This window comes from Mesocricetus auratus, unplaced genomic scaffold, assembly GCF_017639785.1.
Source record: "Mesocricetus auratus isolate SY011 unplaced genomic scaffold, BCM_Maur_2.0 Super-Scaffold_4256, whole genome shotgun sequence".
NCBI classification, from domain to species: Eukaryota; Metazoa; Chordata; class Mammalia; order Rodentia; family Cricetidae; genus Mesocricetus; species Mesocricetus auratus.
The window spans coordinates 85,781,216-85,794,799 of record NW_024429182.1 but is presented as its reverse complement, the minus strand read 5'-3'; the positions used below and the strand labels follow the sequence as shown (position 1 = coordinate 85,794,799).

Genomic DNA, 13,584 nt, shown 5'->3' with positions numbered 1-13,584 from the left:
CACATATGCCTGTGTTGTATAGCTATTTCATTGGAGTTTGACATGATTATCAAGTTCTTGTCACTGAGCAGCTGTGATGAAGGCTGGTAGCTGTTGTATTTGGCAGCACAGAAGCAAAGTATTATAATCTTTTTCACAAAAGGAAGTTATTTTTTTCCTCCTCATTTTAAACAACCTAAAATTTGCCCTGGGACAAAATACTTGATAACAGAAAAAAAACTTTCTAGATATCTTTATAACTTAGGAAGCTGGGCAATGCTCCATTTTGAGAAAAAAAAATTATATTCAAAGACCTTTAAATTAAGACTGATTTCAGTAATTTGCTTTTGCATATATCACACATCCAATTAAAGGTGAGATCCATATCTCTACAGTCAAATTTGGTGGGATTTTTCCCAATATACTATATCATTTCTCAGATTTAATACACAACACATCAAAATGCCAAACTCAGAAAATAAAAAGTGGTGGCATTTCAAAACACTAAGAGATAAAAAGATGACAGCTAAAATTCTAAAACAGAACAAAGAACTTTCTTTCCTAATATTACCATATTTCTCCCAAACTTCTAGAAAGCAAAAAGTTCAAAGTAGAACATAAAAACAAAGTCAAGGAAAAATAATAAGTGAATAATGACTTTCAGAATAAAAACCAAAATCACTAAGCTTCACATTTAAATTAAAAACCAAAAAAGATAAACTCCTGAGCCTTGGGAGCTAGAGAAACACTTACTACCCAATCATGGGGACCAGAGTTTAGATCCCAGTACCCACATAAACCAGGCATCCAACAAACACTTGTAACTCCAGCTCAGAATAATTGAGGCCATCTTCTGGCCTTCATGTTCACACAGGCACGGGTACCTGTTCAGACACTCAGAGACATGAACATACATACATAAACAAAATAAATCTTTTTTAAAAATCCAACAACAATCTTTTAAGGCAAAGAATTCTTAATAAGAGATAAGAACGTGGGCCGGGAGGTGGTGCATACCTTTAATCCCAGCACTCGGAGGCAGAGGCAGGCATATCTCTGTGAGTTCAAGGCCAGCCTGGTCTACAAAGCTAAACAGAGAAACACTGTCTCGAAAAACAAAAACAACGAGGGGGGCGGAGAACGAGAGGAAACAGTTAGGGGCTAGAAAGATGGCTCAGTCAGTAGTTAAGAGCACTGGGTTCAATTCCCAGAAACCACATGGCAGCTCACAACTTTCTGTAAACCTAGTTCTAAGGGACCCGACACCCTCATACAGATATACAAGTAGGCAAAATACCAATGCACATTAAATAAGATGAAAGGGAGGGAGGGAGGGAGGGAGGGAGGGAGGGAGGGAGGGAGGGAGGGAGGAAGGAAGGAAGGAAGGAAGGAAGGAAGGAAGGAAGGAAGGAAGGAAGGAAGGACAGACGGCCAACTAGTAGCCATATGCTAACAGTTTTGGCAAAGACTCGCTGAAGCATCAAGAGGAACCAGGCTACAGACTAGTTACCAAGAAGCATAGATTAGATGGCATAAAAATTTAAAATAAAAAGATAGGTGACAAACTATAAATTTTATAACATACAGAGTTAGTCTTAAACATCAATTTTTATACACACACACAGAAGTTGAAAGTGGGGAAGAGATGAAATTCTTGACTGAAGTGTTAGGGAAATGGATACTCAAGCTTGTGAGATAAACTTTTAATATAGTTATATATTCTGACACATAACATAGAATAAGTTTTTCATCAAAGCATTTACAACAGAAGAGGTGATAAAGAAAAACTTCCAAAAGTAAGGAATTGATTATATTTTCTGAGTTTCCTTTTAATTTCTCAAAACAAAAATTTTAAATCATTCCTATAGAATGATCCTATTTTGACTGTGCTTACTGAATTACATTTTTGAATATATGTGTGACTAGTAATAATCATTTCTGAGCCACAGGATTATGGTGCTACTTTCTTCTTTGACCTTTGCTAAATGTCTCAAACTACATGCTATACATATTACTTTTAAAAACGGAAAAAAATCTTCAAAGAAATCTAATTTTATAAGAAGTGTTTCAAAGTTCTCACCATAAAACAATTTCAAAATTAACAGGCATTTATGGCTACTGTTAGACAATATTATTCACTAGGAATATATAGATCTCTAAAGTATAGCAGCTTTTACCGTTTCTTAATGCATTTTGAGCTCAACTAACATAAATCATATGTATAATTTGCATATCCTACCTTACCAGTATTACATATGTAGTACAAATATACAAAAAAGAAAATGCAAAAACCATGTAGTAAAAACCCCATGTAAGTCAGGCAGTGATGGCACACATCTTTAATCACTGCACTTGGAAGTTCAAGGCCAGCCTGGTTTATAGAACAAGTTCCAAGACATCCATGGCTACACAAAGAAAGTCTGTCTTGAGAAACAAAACAAAAACAAAAACCAATATAAATAGGAATTCTAATGTCTCCTTCCTACTGCATGATAAACATTTTCACACACCTCATAAAGTAGTACATGGAACCCACCAGAGTGGGCACTGGGACAAAATACTCAGCAAACTGTCAATCTGGATTATAGTGTCAGCCTTCCTATTACTAGGTATTGTTTACTATCTTAAGCAGCTACCGGGTCTTGATCCACACACGCTTCAGTTTTCTCTTCCAAATTTTCAGATCATTAATTATTTTAAAGTACTTTTAAATATTATGGTTTGACAGTTCCACTTGTCTCTAATAACTAAATATTCTCTTTTAAAGGAGAAAGTAGCAATTTGGGAGAACTTGATAAAAAGGAATGAAGAATGTCCTACAGCTAACTATCATATGGGAAGTTACAGGCTTCCACAAGCAGCTGTCCATGGCTTAGGGAAGCAGCTCAGCAATAGAGCCTGCCAGCATCCCAAAGCACAAAGTCCTGGGTTTGAGAGGACGGACGGACACATACACACATACACATACACACATACACATCCCCTCCTCTCTCTCTCTCTCTCTCTCTCTCTCTCTCTCTCTCTCTCTCTCTCTCTCTCTCTCTCTCTCTCTCTCTCTCTCTCTCTCTCAATGAACAAATTAGTTAAAAGGAGCAGACAGCACCATTTGCTTTTAGACATGAGAAAATTAAATTCAAGCCCATGCATACTCAGTAAAACAAACTGTCCTGAATGAAATAATTACTTTTAAGATAAGTCAGCACTTTGTATGCCCATCCAAAAATGAGTAAATAATAAAAATTATTTGCTGCAAACTTTTATCTGCAATTTTCTTAGGTAACTGAGATTTTAAATTTATTTCTATGGGGTGTGCAAGAGGGCACAGTGGAAAAGGTGCTTGTATTGTGTAAGCTTGGTGACCTGAGTTCAAACCCCAGGACCCATGTGAGGGTGAAAGAATACTAATTTCACAAGCTGTCCTTGGACCGCCACATATGTTCTATGGTATGTACACCCTCTACAACCCACAATAATAATAATTTTTAATTATTACTTTCAGGTTGACATTTTATATAGGCTCCAAGTAATCTGGAACATGCTACTTACTACAGGTAACAATAATCAAATATCTTAAAGTAGAAAGTAAAATAATTTAAATCAATGAATATTTTGGTTTCTAGAAAACATTCCAATGGATGATTTTCAAAATACCCACTCCTCTTTTCTATCTGGCATTCCAATTATATAGAATACCAAACACCAGGGCTGGAGAGATGCTCAAAGGTTAAGAGCACTGCTCCTCTTCTAGAGGTCCTGAGTTCAATTCCCAGCAACGACATGGTGGACTTTACAACCAAATACCAGACAATGGATACCAACATGAAAAACAAGAAGAGCTCTATACTGTTCAATGTTCAAAAAGAAAACTTTTGAAATTGCAGTGGAAGAATTGCACTGCCAAAGGATGCAAATAAAAATTTGATTTTGTCCTCTCTAAATGAGATGGGCAAATATGTACATAAAGTGATGGATGTGTTTCAAGAACACAGGGTAGGTAGGCAGGAGAGTAGGAACAATGATGCCAATATGCAATCTTCTGAGCAATAATAAAGAAAAACCAAAGTGCAAACAATTTCTATTGATATGTTGTCTACTATTTACAGAATATTTTTAAAATACTCTGCCTTTCATCCTTATATCCCCAACAATTATGTCCTATACACATTTTCATGGGAGCAAACCAATCTTCACAGAGATTAAGTAACTTTAATGTCAACAACTAACAGTGCGCTTTAAACTCAAGCCTAAGTGATTCCAAATAACTAAGGAATAAAAGTATGATTACAATTTTAAATGACCTTAGAAAATTATTAGTCAGTCTCTAATCAAGTAATACTTTAATCAGTGATTTGCTCTGACACTCACATCTTATACCCAAAAACTAAATGTTAATTTTATGTCCCCCAAATATTAATGCATCATTTCTTTCAACTAAAGACAAAAATAAGTAGTCAACCTTCTGTATTCTCATGTTCAATACCCACAAATTTAATGAACTCAAAAATGTAGTTTTAACATCATTATTCTCAAAATACAGTAGAACAACTATTTGCACAGAAATTTCATTGAATTAAGCATTTAAATAACCTCAAGATGATATAACATACATAGAGGATTTATTATGTATAGATTACCCACAAACATTACTCCATTAGAAGGAGCTTGAACATCTAACGATTTTGTATTCACTTGGAGGCTAACACTAATCCTCCTTGGATATCAAGAGACAGCACTATCATATAATCAGGTACATTACATTTTTAAACAGAACACAATTAAATTATTAATAAAGTAAGGTATCTTTGATTTTATTGGCAAAGATAGAAGCAATGATACCTTTCAATATTCAGAAATCTGTAACATAAGTTGCATATTTAACAAATTATTTCCTCTTTATGTTTTACTATTTCAAATACAGGTTAAGTATACATTAGTCAAAATGCTTGGGATGACAGCATTTTCAGATTCTGGAATTATTCAGATTTCAGAATATGATCACAGATTCTACCTGCTGTAGACATCCAAATACTCTTAAGTTGTACCTAACTCACTGCACTCCTACTGCCTACAGAGAAACTTTACTAAGTTTTCAATCTTTCTCTACAGAGCATCTCTGATTTCTAATTGCTCACCTTCTTTCTACCTCTGAGTTCTAGTTTGCTACCTTCTTATAAAGGAGGTATCTGTTTCAAGGACCACAAAGTAAACCAGCAGGCAATATTAAGGAAATGGCACCTTAAGCTTGAACCCTATTAAATATTCTACTATAGAGAGAAAAACAAAACACAAAACAGGTTGAGTATCCTTATCTGAAATGCCTAGGACCAAAAGTGTCTCAGATTCCAGATTTGTGAAAGTTTTTTTTCTAAAATTCTGGAATGTTTGCATATATGAGTTATTTTGGAAATGAGACCCAAGACTAAACACAAGTTCATTTACATTTCACAAACATCCTATACACATACTGTAAAGGTAGTTTTATACATGAAACACCATTAGATTGGGGAACAGGTGGTTACTCAGAAGGATTCAGATTTCAGAGATTTCAAAGTTCAGGTTTTAGGATTAGAGAGGCACAACTTGCAACTCTTCCTCTATTACAAACATCTGTAACTATCTCTTCCCCTAAACCTTACCTCTGCCATGATTTTACTTCAAACTAACAAAGAAACAAAATAAAGGAGCTAGATAGATGAGGATTAAAAATATAATTAAAGCCACTGGCTAAATTGTAAATTAAACTTACCCAGTTAGACATGTAGGTGTTCCATTTCCTTCTCCCTCATAGAGGTCCAGCCTGCTCAGATAAACCTACCATACAGATGAATATATTGAAAATGTAGGTCCTAAGAATCAGGAGACCCAAACACAGAACCACAGGCACTGAGGACAGTATACTCAACCCCTTCTTCTAATCCTCATTTGAGAAATCATTTCAGAGGGTGGAAGGAAGGGGACAAAAGCTACATGGTAAGGGAACATTTCCTACTTTATAAGTCACCATAGACTCATGGGGGGCAGGGGAATGATGGTCCACCCCTTACCAATAGGTACGATCTGCATAAACATAAGACAAATCAAATACCTAAAACATTTTATTAACTCTCAAATAGAACATCTTATACAGTATATGTCTCCTCTTTTCACCTCTTGCTCTAGAGAGAAGCAGGGAGTTGATGAGATATTAGCATAGCTGAGCTTGAAAAGACTGTACTAAAAAGAAGAAAATCTACTATATAAACCTTTAACAGTCCTGACTTATAAAACAATAACCTTTGCAGTCTTTATACAAGTCATAATAAACTCGGTTGTGAAAGTCAGTCCTGTTTGTCCAACTGCACAGTAACAGAGGGGTATTTAGCTATTCCATCTTCCTTTTCAAAACCCTTCCTTACTTGGCTTTCTCCCATGTCTTTACCACTAAGATAAAGACCCTCACTTTGTAAGACCCAACTCTTGGGACTGGAGTTTGACCTATAAACTCCCATTCCTCACAGCCCAACAAAGCATGAAGCAGATTATGTGATTAAAGTACCCTCTACTAATGCTAAATGAGTTTTAATCCACAAGCTTCAATTCCACCAATGCTATTAAGTCATACTATGTATTAGGCACAAAGTTTAATCAAAGTACCCATTCTACTTACAAGAAAAAGTAATCTAAATCAATGAACTATGTAAAGAAGAGGCACAAGAGTATCTGCCTCACATCAGACTTCCTATCCCATTGCCAATCTTGCTCTCCCCACGGACCAGGGGAAACTGTATTTCCTTTGGCAAAAGTCAATGCCCAGGGACACAATGTGATAAGGCACAACAAATAAGTACCTGAATACTGAAATGGACTGTAAAGGGTATCTTGGGCTTAATTTTACATATAGTTACAAGTATAATAGTGACCTTCTAAATAAACCAATTTACTCTTAAGACACTTACAAATCTAGTAATAAATACTGAGAAGTTTTTCATCAGTTATTCCCACAGTAAAATGTTAATATAATCCCCTCTTAAAGTATTTATTCCAAGTTAGACAGTAGATGCCTATCTAGTACCAAATGAATCCCAGCTATTCTGTTTTTCCTTACATATGCATAGCTATGGGAAACTTCACTGGTTAGGCACAGTAACATCAATAACAATAAAATAGAAAAAGTGTAACAATATATCCTGGTAAAAGGTTTTGTGACTGCAGTGTTACACACACCTTAGCAACCTTGGCATATGCCCCTTTTTTTTTTTCTCCTTATAAGTAAGGGACTTTTAGGACCTTTCACTTTTTCACATACAAGAAGCACTTCTTGCTGACATGTATGAGTTAGTAATGGCACTACTTTTGTATCATAGGCCGTCGTTAAATAAAATAAAGGTTCTTGAACACACTGTGAAATCATCAGTCAGTCTGATAACTAAATAACTACTCATGTGGCAAATGGAAGGATAACGCATTCTGTTCAGACACACTTGGACAAAGTGGTGGTTTATGCTCCAGGAGAGATGGTGTGAGAAACTCAATTTTATTATTGTACTTGGAACAGTATATAATTTAAAATGTAGGGCTTATTTCTGGAATTTTTCCATTTAATAATTTCAAGCCAGTAATAAACTACAAGAGCAAAAGTGTAGAACAGGTGAGACTACTGTAGAAAGTACTTGTTTAATTTGTAGCACTGCATTTAAAGAGCACTAAACCCATTTACTGGTTTTAATAAGATTTGACATTCTCCCCAATTCTTCTAAAAATTTGTAATTCCAAATTGACTGACATAGTTGATTTAAACCTTTGCTTCTAGTTATAAAATTAATCCTGATCTATAACACAGCTTCCTAAACCAGATAAAAAACATAGCTCTAAAATAGTTCCATATGTTAAAGATCAAAATACAAGTAGATTTGGTTGGACCTCATGAAGCTATTTTTATTTTACTTGCTAATATCTTTTTTAAAAAAAGTCAGGAGACTGTATTTAAAATTCTAGTTTCTATATTCTTTTAAGAATGCTGGAGACTTGATTCCACATTCGTATATACAATTAATCAGGTGACATGAATACTGGTGCCTCTCAGGCAAGAATAAAGCTCTCTAGTGCATTTGACACGTTCATTATCTGTCTAGTACTTGAAGGCATGTGAATGTTACTCATTCCTCTCTCTGAGAGATGCTAGTATTTCCAGATGACTTATATACTTCAGTAGGCCATTTAAATGTAAAAGGCCACAGCAAACCACTGTTCATGATTTCATATAATAGTAAAAAAAATTATACAAGTCTTTGAAGAACAGAAAGAACAAAATAGAACAAAATTCAGACTTTGGGAGGATAACATAGAGGAGGTAAAAAGCCCACCTACAAGGTTCTTTTTTTGTTTTTTTGCTTGTTTTTGTTTGTTTGTTTGTTTGTTTGTTTTTTCGAGACAGGGTTTCTCTGTATTGCTTTGGAGGTTGTCCTGGAACTAGTTCTGTAGACCAGGATGGCCTGGAACTCACAGAGATCCACCTGCCTCTGCCTCCTAAGTGCTGGGATTAAAGGCGTGTACACAAGTTTTAAGAGTGTGAAAAATAATGGATCACAACTCAAAAACACTATTTGGAATTTTCTGAACTCCATCACTCTGGATCTTTATCACACTCCGTGTTTCTGAAACTCCCTTCTTTCTTTCTCTCCACTCATAAAAGTTAAATAATAAGTTCTGTGTTAAAGAAAATTATTAAGCATAAAACTCCAAAAATGACTCCCCTCAAAAACTTTAACTTAATCTTTATCTGTTATTAAGTAATTTTCCAATTATTTTCTATTGCTTTCTGCTTAATATTCAGGTAGCAGTCCTTGGTTCAAAGCACAGGATTGAACTTTAGATCGACTCTCCCATACAGAAACTCTGAGCTTTTACATTTGCGTGCTTTATAATTATTATCATATCTTTTATTCCAATTTCTACAGCTTCTTCCATTCAAAACTCATCCCCAAGCCCCTCTCTAAAAAGTTTTGATCAAATTTGACTAGAGGAAGTAAAGAGAGAGTGGGAGGCAGGGAAGAGCAGAAAGAAACCCAACTGCCAATCAATACACTGTACTGCTTCATTCAGATCGCTAATTTAAATAAAAAACATGAAGACTTTTAAAGCTCGGCTACAAAATAATTTCATATGCTAAGTGCACAAAGTGGAAAACTGTTTTTAACATATCATGGACTCCAAATACCAATAAGGGGGTAAAAAATAGTAATTCTATTAGGGCTAAGATTCTAAGGAGAAAAAAGAAACAGGAATCCGGTAAAGGCCGAGCGAGGCTAGGCACATTGGCCAGCACTAACAAACTGCTAAGCAAAATCCCAAATACAAACCCAGTCCCAAATATGTCTTACAGAGAATAAATCAGAACCTTTTCTGGGCAAGTTAGGGACAAACAAAGCTTTACCATTGTTGATACGGATACAGGATAAAACCAAGCAGCACATCAGAGGTGTCTCATCCTCCACCCAGAGGGCGACTCCCCCACCACCTTATCCCCAAAGTAGGATCTTTACTCACCGCCCTATTGTGATGCGCCCTCTTCGGGTTGCCGCTGCGGTGGCCCAGAGATGACAGGAAAGGGGCGGGGCACGGGTTACTCTGCCCTGGAAAGGAGGTTGGAAAGGAGGTGTGAGGGATCGACTTTTTCCCCTGGGGAAAGGCCTCCGGGCTCCTAACCCATAAAGCATCACCATTCTTCACCTCTCCAGACCCGGAGCCCGAGCCGGCGGCTCTGAGCGCCACCCACGCTACCCCAGCCGCCGCCGGCCACCCGGACCCCGGCCACAGCAGCCAGCCTCGCCCTCGGCTTCCACCGCAAACCCAGCCGCCCGCGCCTGGCCGCTCCAACCTGCCGGCTCCAGAGACGTCCACTGAGGGTCGAGGAGAAGGGTTACGAGAGCAACGCTCCGCTTCCTCCGCCTACTCAGCCGGATCCCTCCGGCGCTAGGTGTGAGGCGGCCGCTCCACCAGCTGCGCCTACCAGAGCCGCCCCGTCAGGTTGCAGGCCGGCTCCTGAGCTGCTTCTCGCGAGACCTTGCACTAGGCAGAGGCGAGGCGAGGCGAGTTCTCGCGCGAATGACAGCGCTCCTCCCACGGTGGGCGTGGCGCTGAGCCCCGGGGCAACTGAGTGGCCTCTCCGGGTCCCGGCTGGCGGCACTGAGCGGTGGCTTCGGAGCGAGCGCTCCCCTGCGCTGTCAGCCAGGACCGGTCTCAGTCTCCTTGGGCACAGTTTCTCCCCACGCTCCCAGTTGTCGTTAGGCAAAAGCGGACAGCGTCTCCGGCCCAGTCAAAGCAGCGCCTGGGAGACGCCTTCTGCCGCGCGTTTCTGTCAGCTGAGCAAACACCGGGGTCGCCTCCGCGGGGTCCGCCAGCAGGTGGGGCAGCTCGAGGCGCTGACAGGCGGTAGTCCTCAGGGCCCGCTCGGCTCCCCTGCGGCCGCCCGCCCTTAGATTTCAAACGCTCTGTTGGCGGGAACCCGTGCACCAGCTGAAACGCCTATGGTGGCGCCACCTCTGGGACCTGGAGAGTCACCTAGATGGGACTCGTCAAAGCAGGGAGCCTACCGTGTGCCCAGTGTTAGGCTCTAAAGAGAGAAAGATAACCGCCTTGCAGCTCAAACCTCCCACCCCGAGGGGTTCAGACCCACAGAGGAAGAGATAATCCCATTATGCTGTGCTAGGGAATGTATTCCCCACGGTGAGCTGTTGGAGCTTAACTATCTTACTGATAAATCCTCTAGCCTGGGGCGGGCCGGCCTGCGGGTGGAGGCAGGGTTATGTGACAGGTGCACCGAATCCTATGTTTTAATTCCGGAGGGAGGCAGAAGGAGACAGGTTGCCGCGAGTTTTAGGTATATCTGGGCTAGAGTGAGATCTTGTCACAAAAAAACAAAAACCCTCCACTAGGGAATGACGTTTGAGTCCAATGTTAAGGTAGAAGTTCCCCAATTTGGAAAGGGAGTGGGAAGGGCGTAAGCAAAGCGAAAGAAGACATGGTTTCAGTATTTGGTATGAAACAAATTTGTGAAGTCACTGTAAAAAAAAAATTCCTAGGGTCCTGTATGTGATGCCAAGTGTTTTTCAAACCAACACTTATACTAAGGAAATTAGCATTTGAAGTGAGAAAAGGATAGTGAGCATACTTTCCTCATGAAAGGACTTAAATATCAGAGACCAAAAGAAGACAGGTTATTGTCATATAGCATACCAAGTTTTCATAAGCAACATTCTGCTGTCTTCGAAGTTGCCTGTAATCTTCAAAATTAAAAAAAAGCAAGCTAAATGAAACTTGTCACTCAAAATTCAGAGAAACCTCAAGAAAATCCTCAACAATACAAAATCCTTGCCAATCTTGGTGTGTTATCAAAGTTTTCTGTGAGTTAACTCATATTAGGTAAGTATAGCACAAGTTAGGAGAAATGAATCAATCAAACAGGATTCATTCTCTCTGTCTAAACTGAAGCTGTCATTTTGTTGGTGTTTTGCTACTGCTATTAATCATAATGTAATTATCTAGTATGCGGGATATCTGATAAGGAATCCCTGTGAAAGTGTCATTCGACTCCCTAACAAGTCACACATTTTCACTTCTGTCAACAAAGTTGGTTGCCCAACTGTACAGGATGTGCTTAATCACATGTAGTCAGGAGATATGTAGTCAGGAAGTATGTCAGGAGGTATGCTTGCCCCGATTGGATTAAAGCAAGAACTACATAACCTTGTGGGTTTTGCCTTTATAAGCACCTGACTAGTATAATTCATGCCCATTCTCTAGGAATTCTGGGTATAAACCTGGCCTGTGTCTATTGTCCTGGCTAGTATTTAACAAAGTTTGCTTCAAATTTGGCTCAAAACTTGTGGTATTCTCACCCAGTGAAATTAGCAGGTACTCAAGTTTCTTGATTTTTTTTGTTTGTTTTTGAGGCAGTCTCATACATATCTAGCCTAGGTTGACCTGAAACACAATGTATAGCTCAGGCTAATCTCCTTCTGCCTTGGCCTCCCAAGTGTTGGCATAATCTGTTGTGATGTTTTGTTTATGATCTAACAACTTGTCTGAAGATCAGAATGTAAAGCTAGCCACACTAGTTAGACATAGATGCCAGGCAGTGGTGGTATACACCTTTAATCCCAACACTCGGGAGACAGAGCCACCCTGAGCTACACGAAATTGATCCAGTCTAAAAGAGAAACAGAGCTCACACAAAGGTTACCTCAGCACTTAGGATCCCATATCTTTAATCCCAGCACTAGAGAGAAATATAAGGTGGGAGGAGATAAGAGCTCAATGCAGTCTGAGGTTTGGTGGAGACAGATGCAGTATGGAGATGCAGTCTGAGAACAGGATTGCTCTTTTGGTCTGAGCATTGGTAGAGGTGAGAGCTCTCTAGTAGTTGGCTGCTTTGCTTCTCTCATCTTCAGTTTTAACCCCGATATCTGTCTCTGAGTTTTTAATTAAGACAATTAGAATTTGGGCTATACAATTGTACTCGCTAATATTAATTCTTAGATCACACAAGCCACACAAAGAAATATTAGTTACAAAACAGAAAATGGGGAGTTAAAGTGTCCATAGAACTCTAAGGAGCTTAAGTGAAGGCAATCTGGCACAAGGCTGATTCAAAATCAAGAGAATCATTGTAGGTAATTAGATAAGATAGTAACACAAGCAACCCAATCCCAGAGCTGCTCTGTGACAGAGCTGCCAGAGTACCATTCGTTCAAGACTTCAGAGCTAACTTAGGGCACAGTGGGTTCAAACGAATGGAAGTTCAAGTGGATTCAGTCCGACAGAGAAATCTGCTAAGCTGGAGACAGTCTGCATTTCCTTAATACCTGTTGATTCTCTTGACTCATACACATGCAATGTCTTGATGATACACATTTATATGATCCATGTAAGGGGATTGCACAATTCCCTGGTCTGGTGTGTTTGATAAATTCACTAACCTAGTTTCTCAGATAATGGTTTTTATACACCCAGATATCTATGTGTCCCTGATTTAATTTAATAAGTTCAATAGTGGTATTTTTTTCATTTTAAATATTTTTAATGTGTATGAGTGTTTTGCCTGAACATATATATGTGTACCATGTACATGTCTAGTGCCCAAAAAACTCAGAAGAAGGTGTCACATTCCATGGAACTGGAGTTATGGATGGTCTCAAGACACCATGTTGGTGCTAGGAATTGAACCCAGGTTCTCTGCAAGGGCAATTAGTGTTCTTAACAACTGAATCATCTTTCCAGCCCCCAAACATGATAATTTTTATTTGCATTAAGTTAACAGTGTGGGGCTTATTTATTTTCACAAACACGATGCAAAGTCATTCTGCCTCAAAACTGAGCAAACTGCTGCTTTATAAAATGAAGTCATGTAAAGCAAGGCACAACCTGAAAATCCAAGTTTATTTAATATGGAGTATCTCAGAGCATATCTTGATCTCCAAGGTGCCTTTGTCACAGCCTGCTAAGCCAAAACTGCTTCAAAGTGTAAGATATGGCTACCTGTTTACTTGCTTGGCAAATTAATGATAAACTTAGAATCTATTTTATGATTTTTAAGTTGGTTTTGAGACAGGGTCTGACATTTCCCAG

The 13,584-nt window shown here is 38.9% G+C and overlaps 1 protein-coding gene across 5 annotated transcripts in view; it reads right to left on the bottom strand.

Annotated features, from left to right (window-relative positions):
* The window catches only part of Btbd10 (BTB domain containing 10), a 64,598-nt gene extending 54,624 nt beyond the window's left edge, over positions 1–9,974 (bottom strand). For 2 of the 5 annotated variants that reach the window (XM_013117519.3, XM_013117523.3), the window contains exons 1-2: positions 9,836–9,974; positions 9,505–9,590 (exon numbers count right to left, since the gene is read on the bottom strand). The gene's annotated coding sequence lies outside the window, so the exon portion shown is untranslated. Of the gene's footprint in view, positions 1–5,725; positions 5,791–9,391; positions 9,469–9,504; positions 9,591–9,835 lie in introns of those variants that run through there. The other 3 variants (XM_005075657.4, XM_013117522.3, XM_040756208.1) reach the window with 3 other exon arrangements.
* Between the last annotated feature and the right edge of the window lie 3,610 nt (positions 9,975–13,584).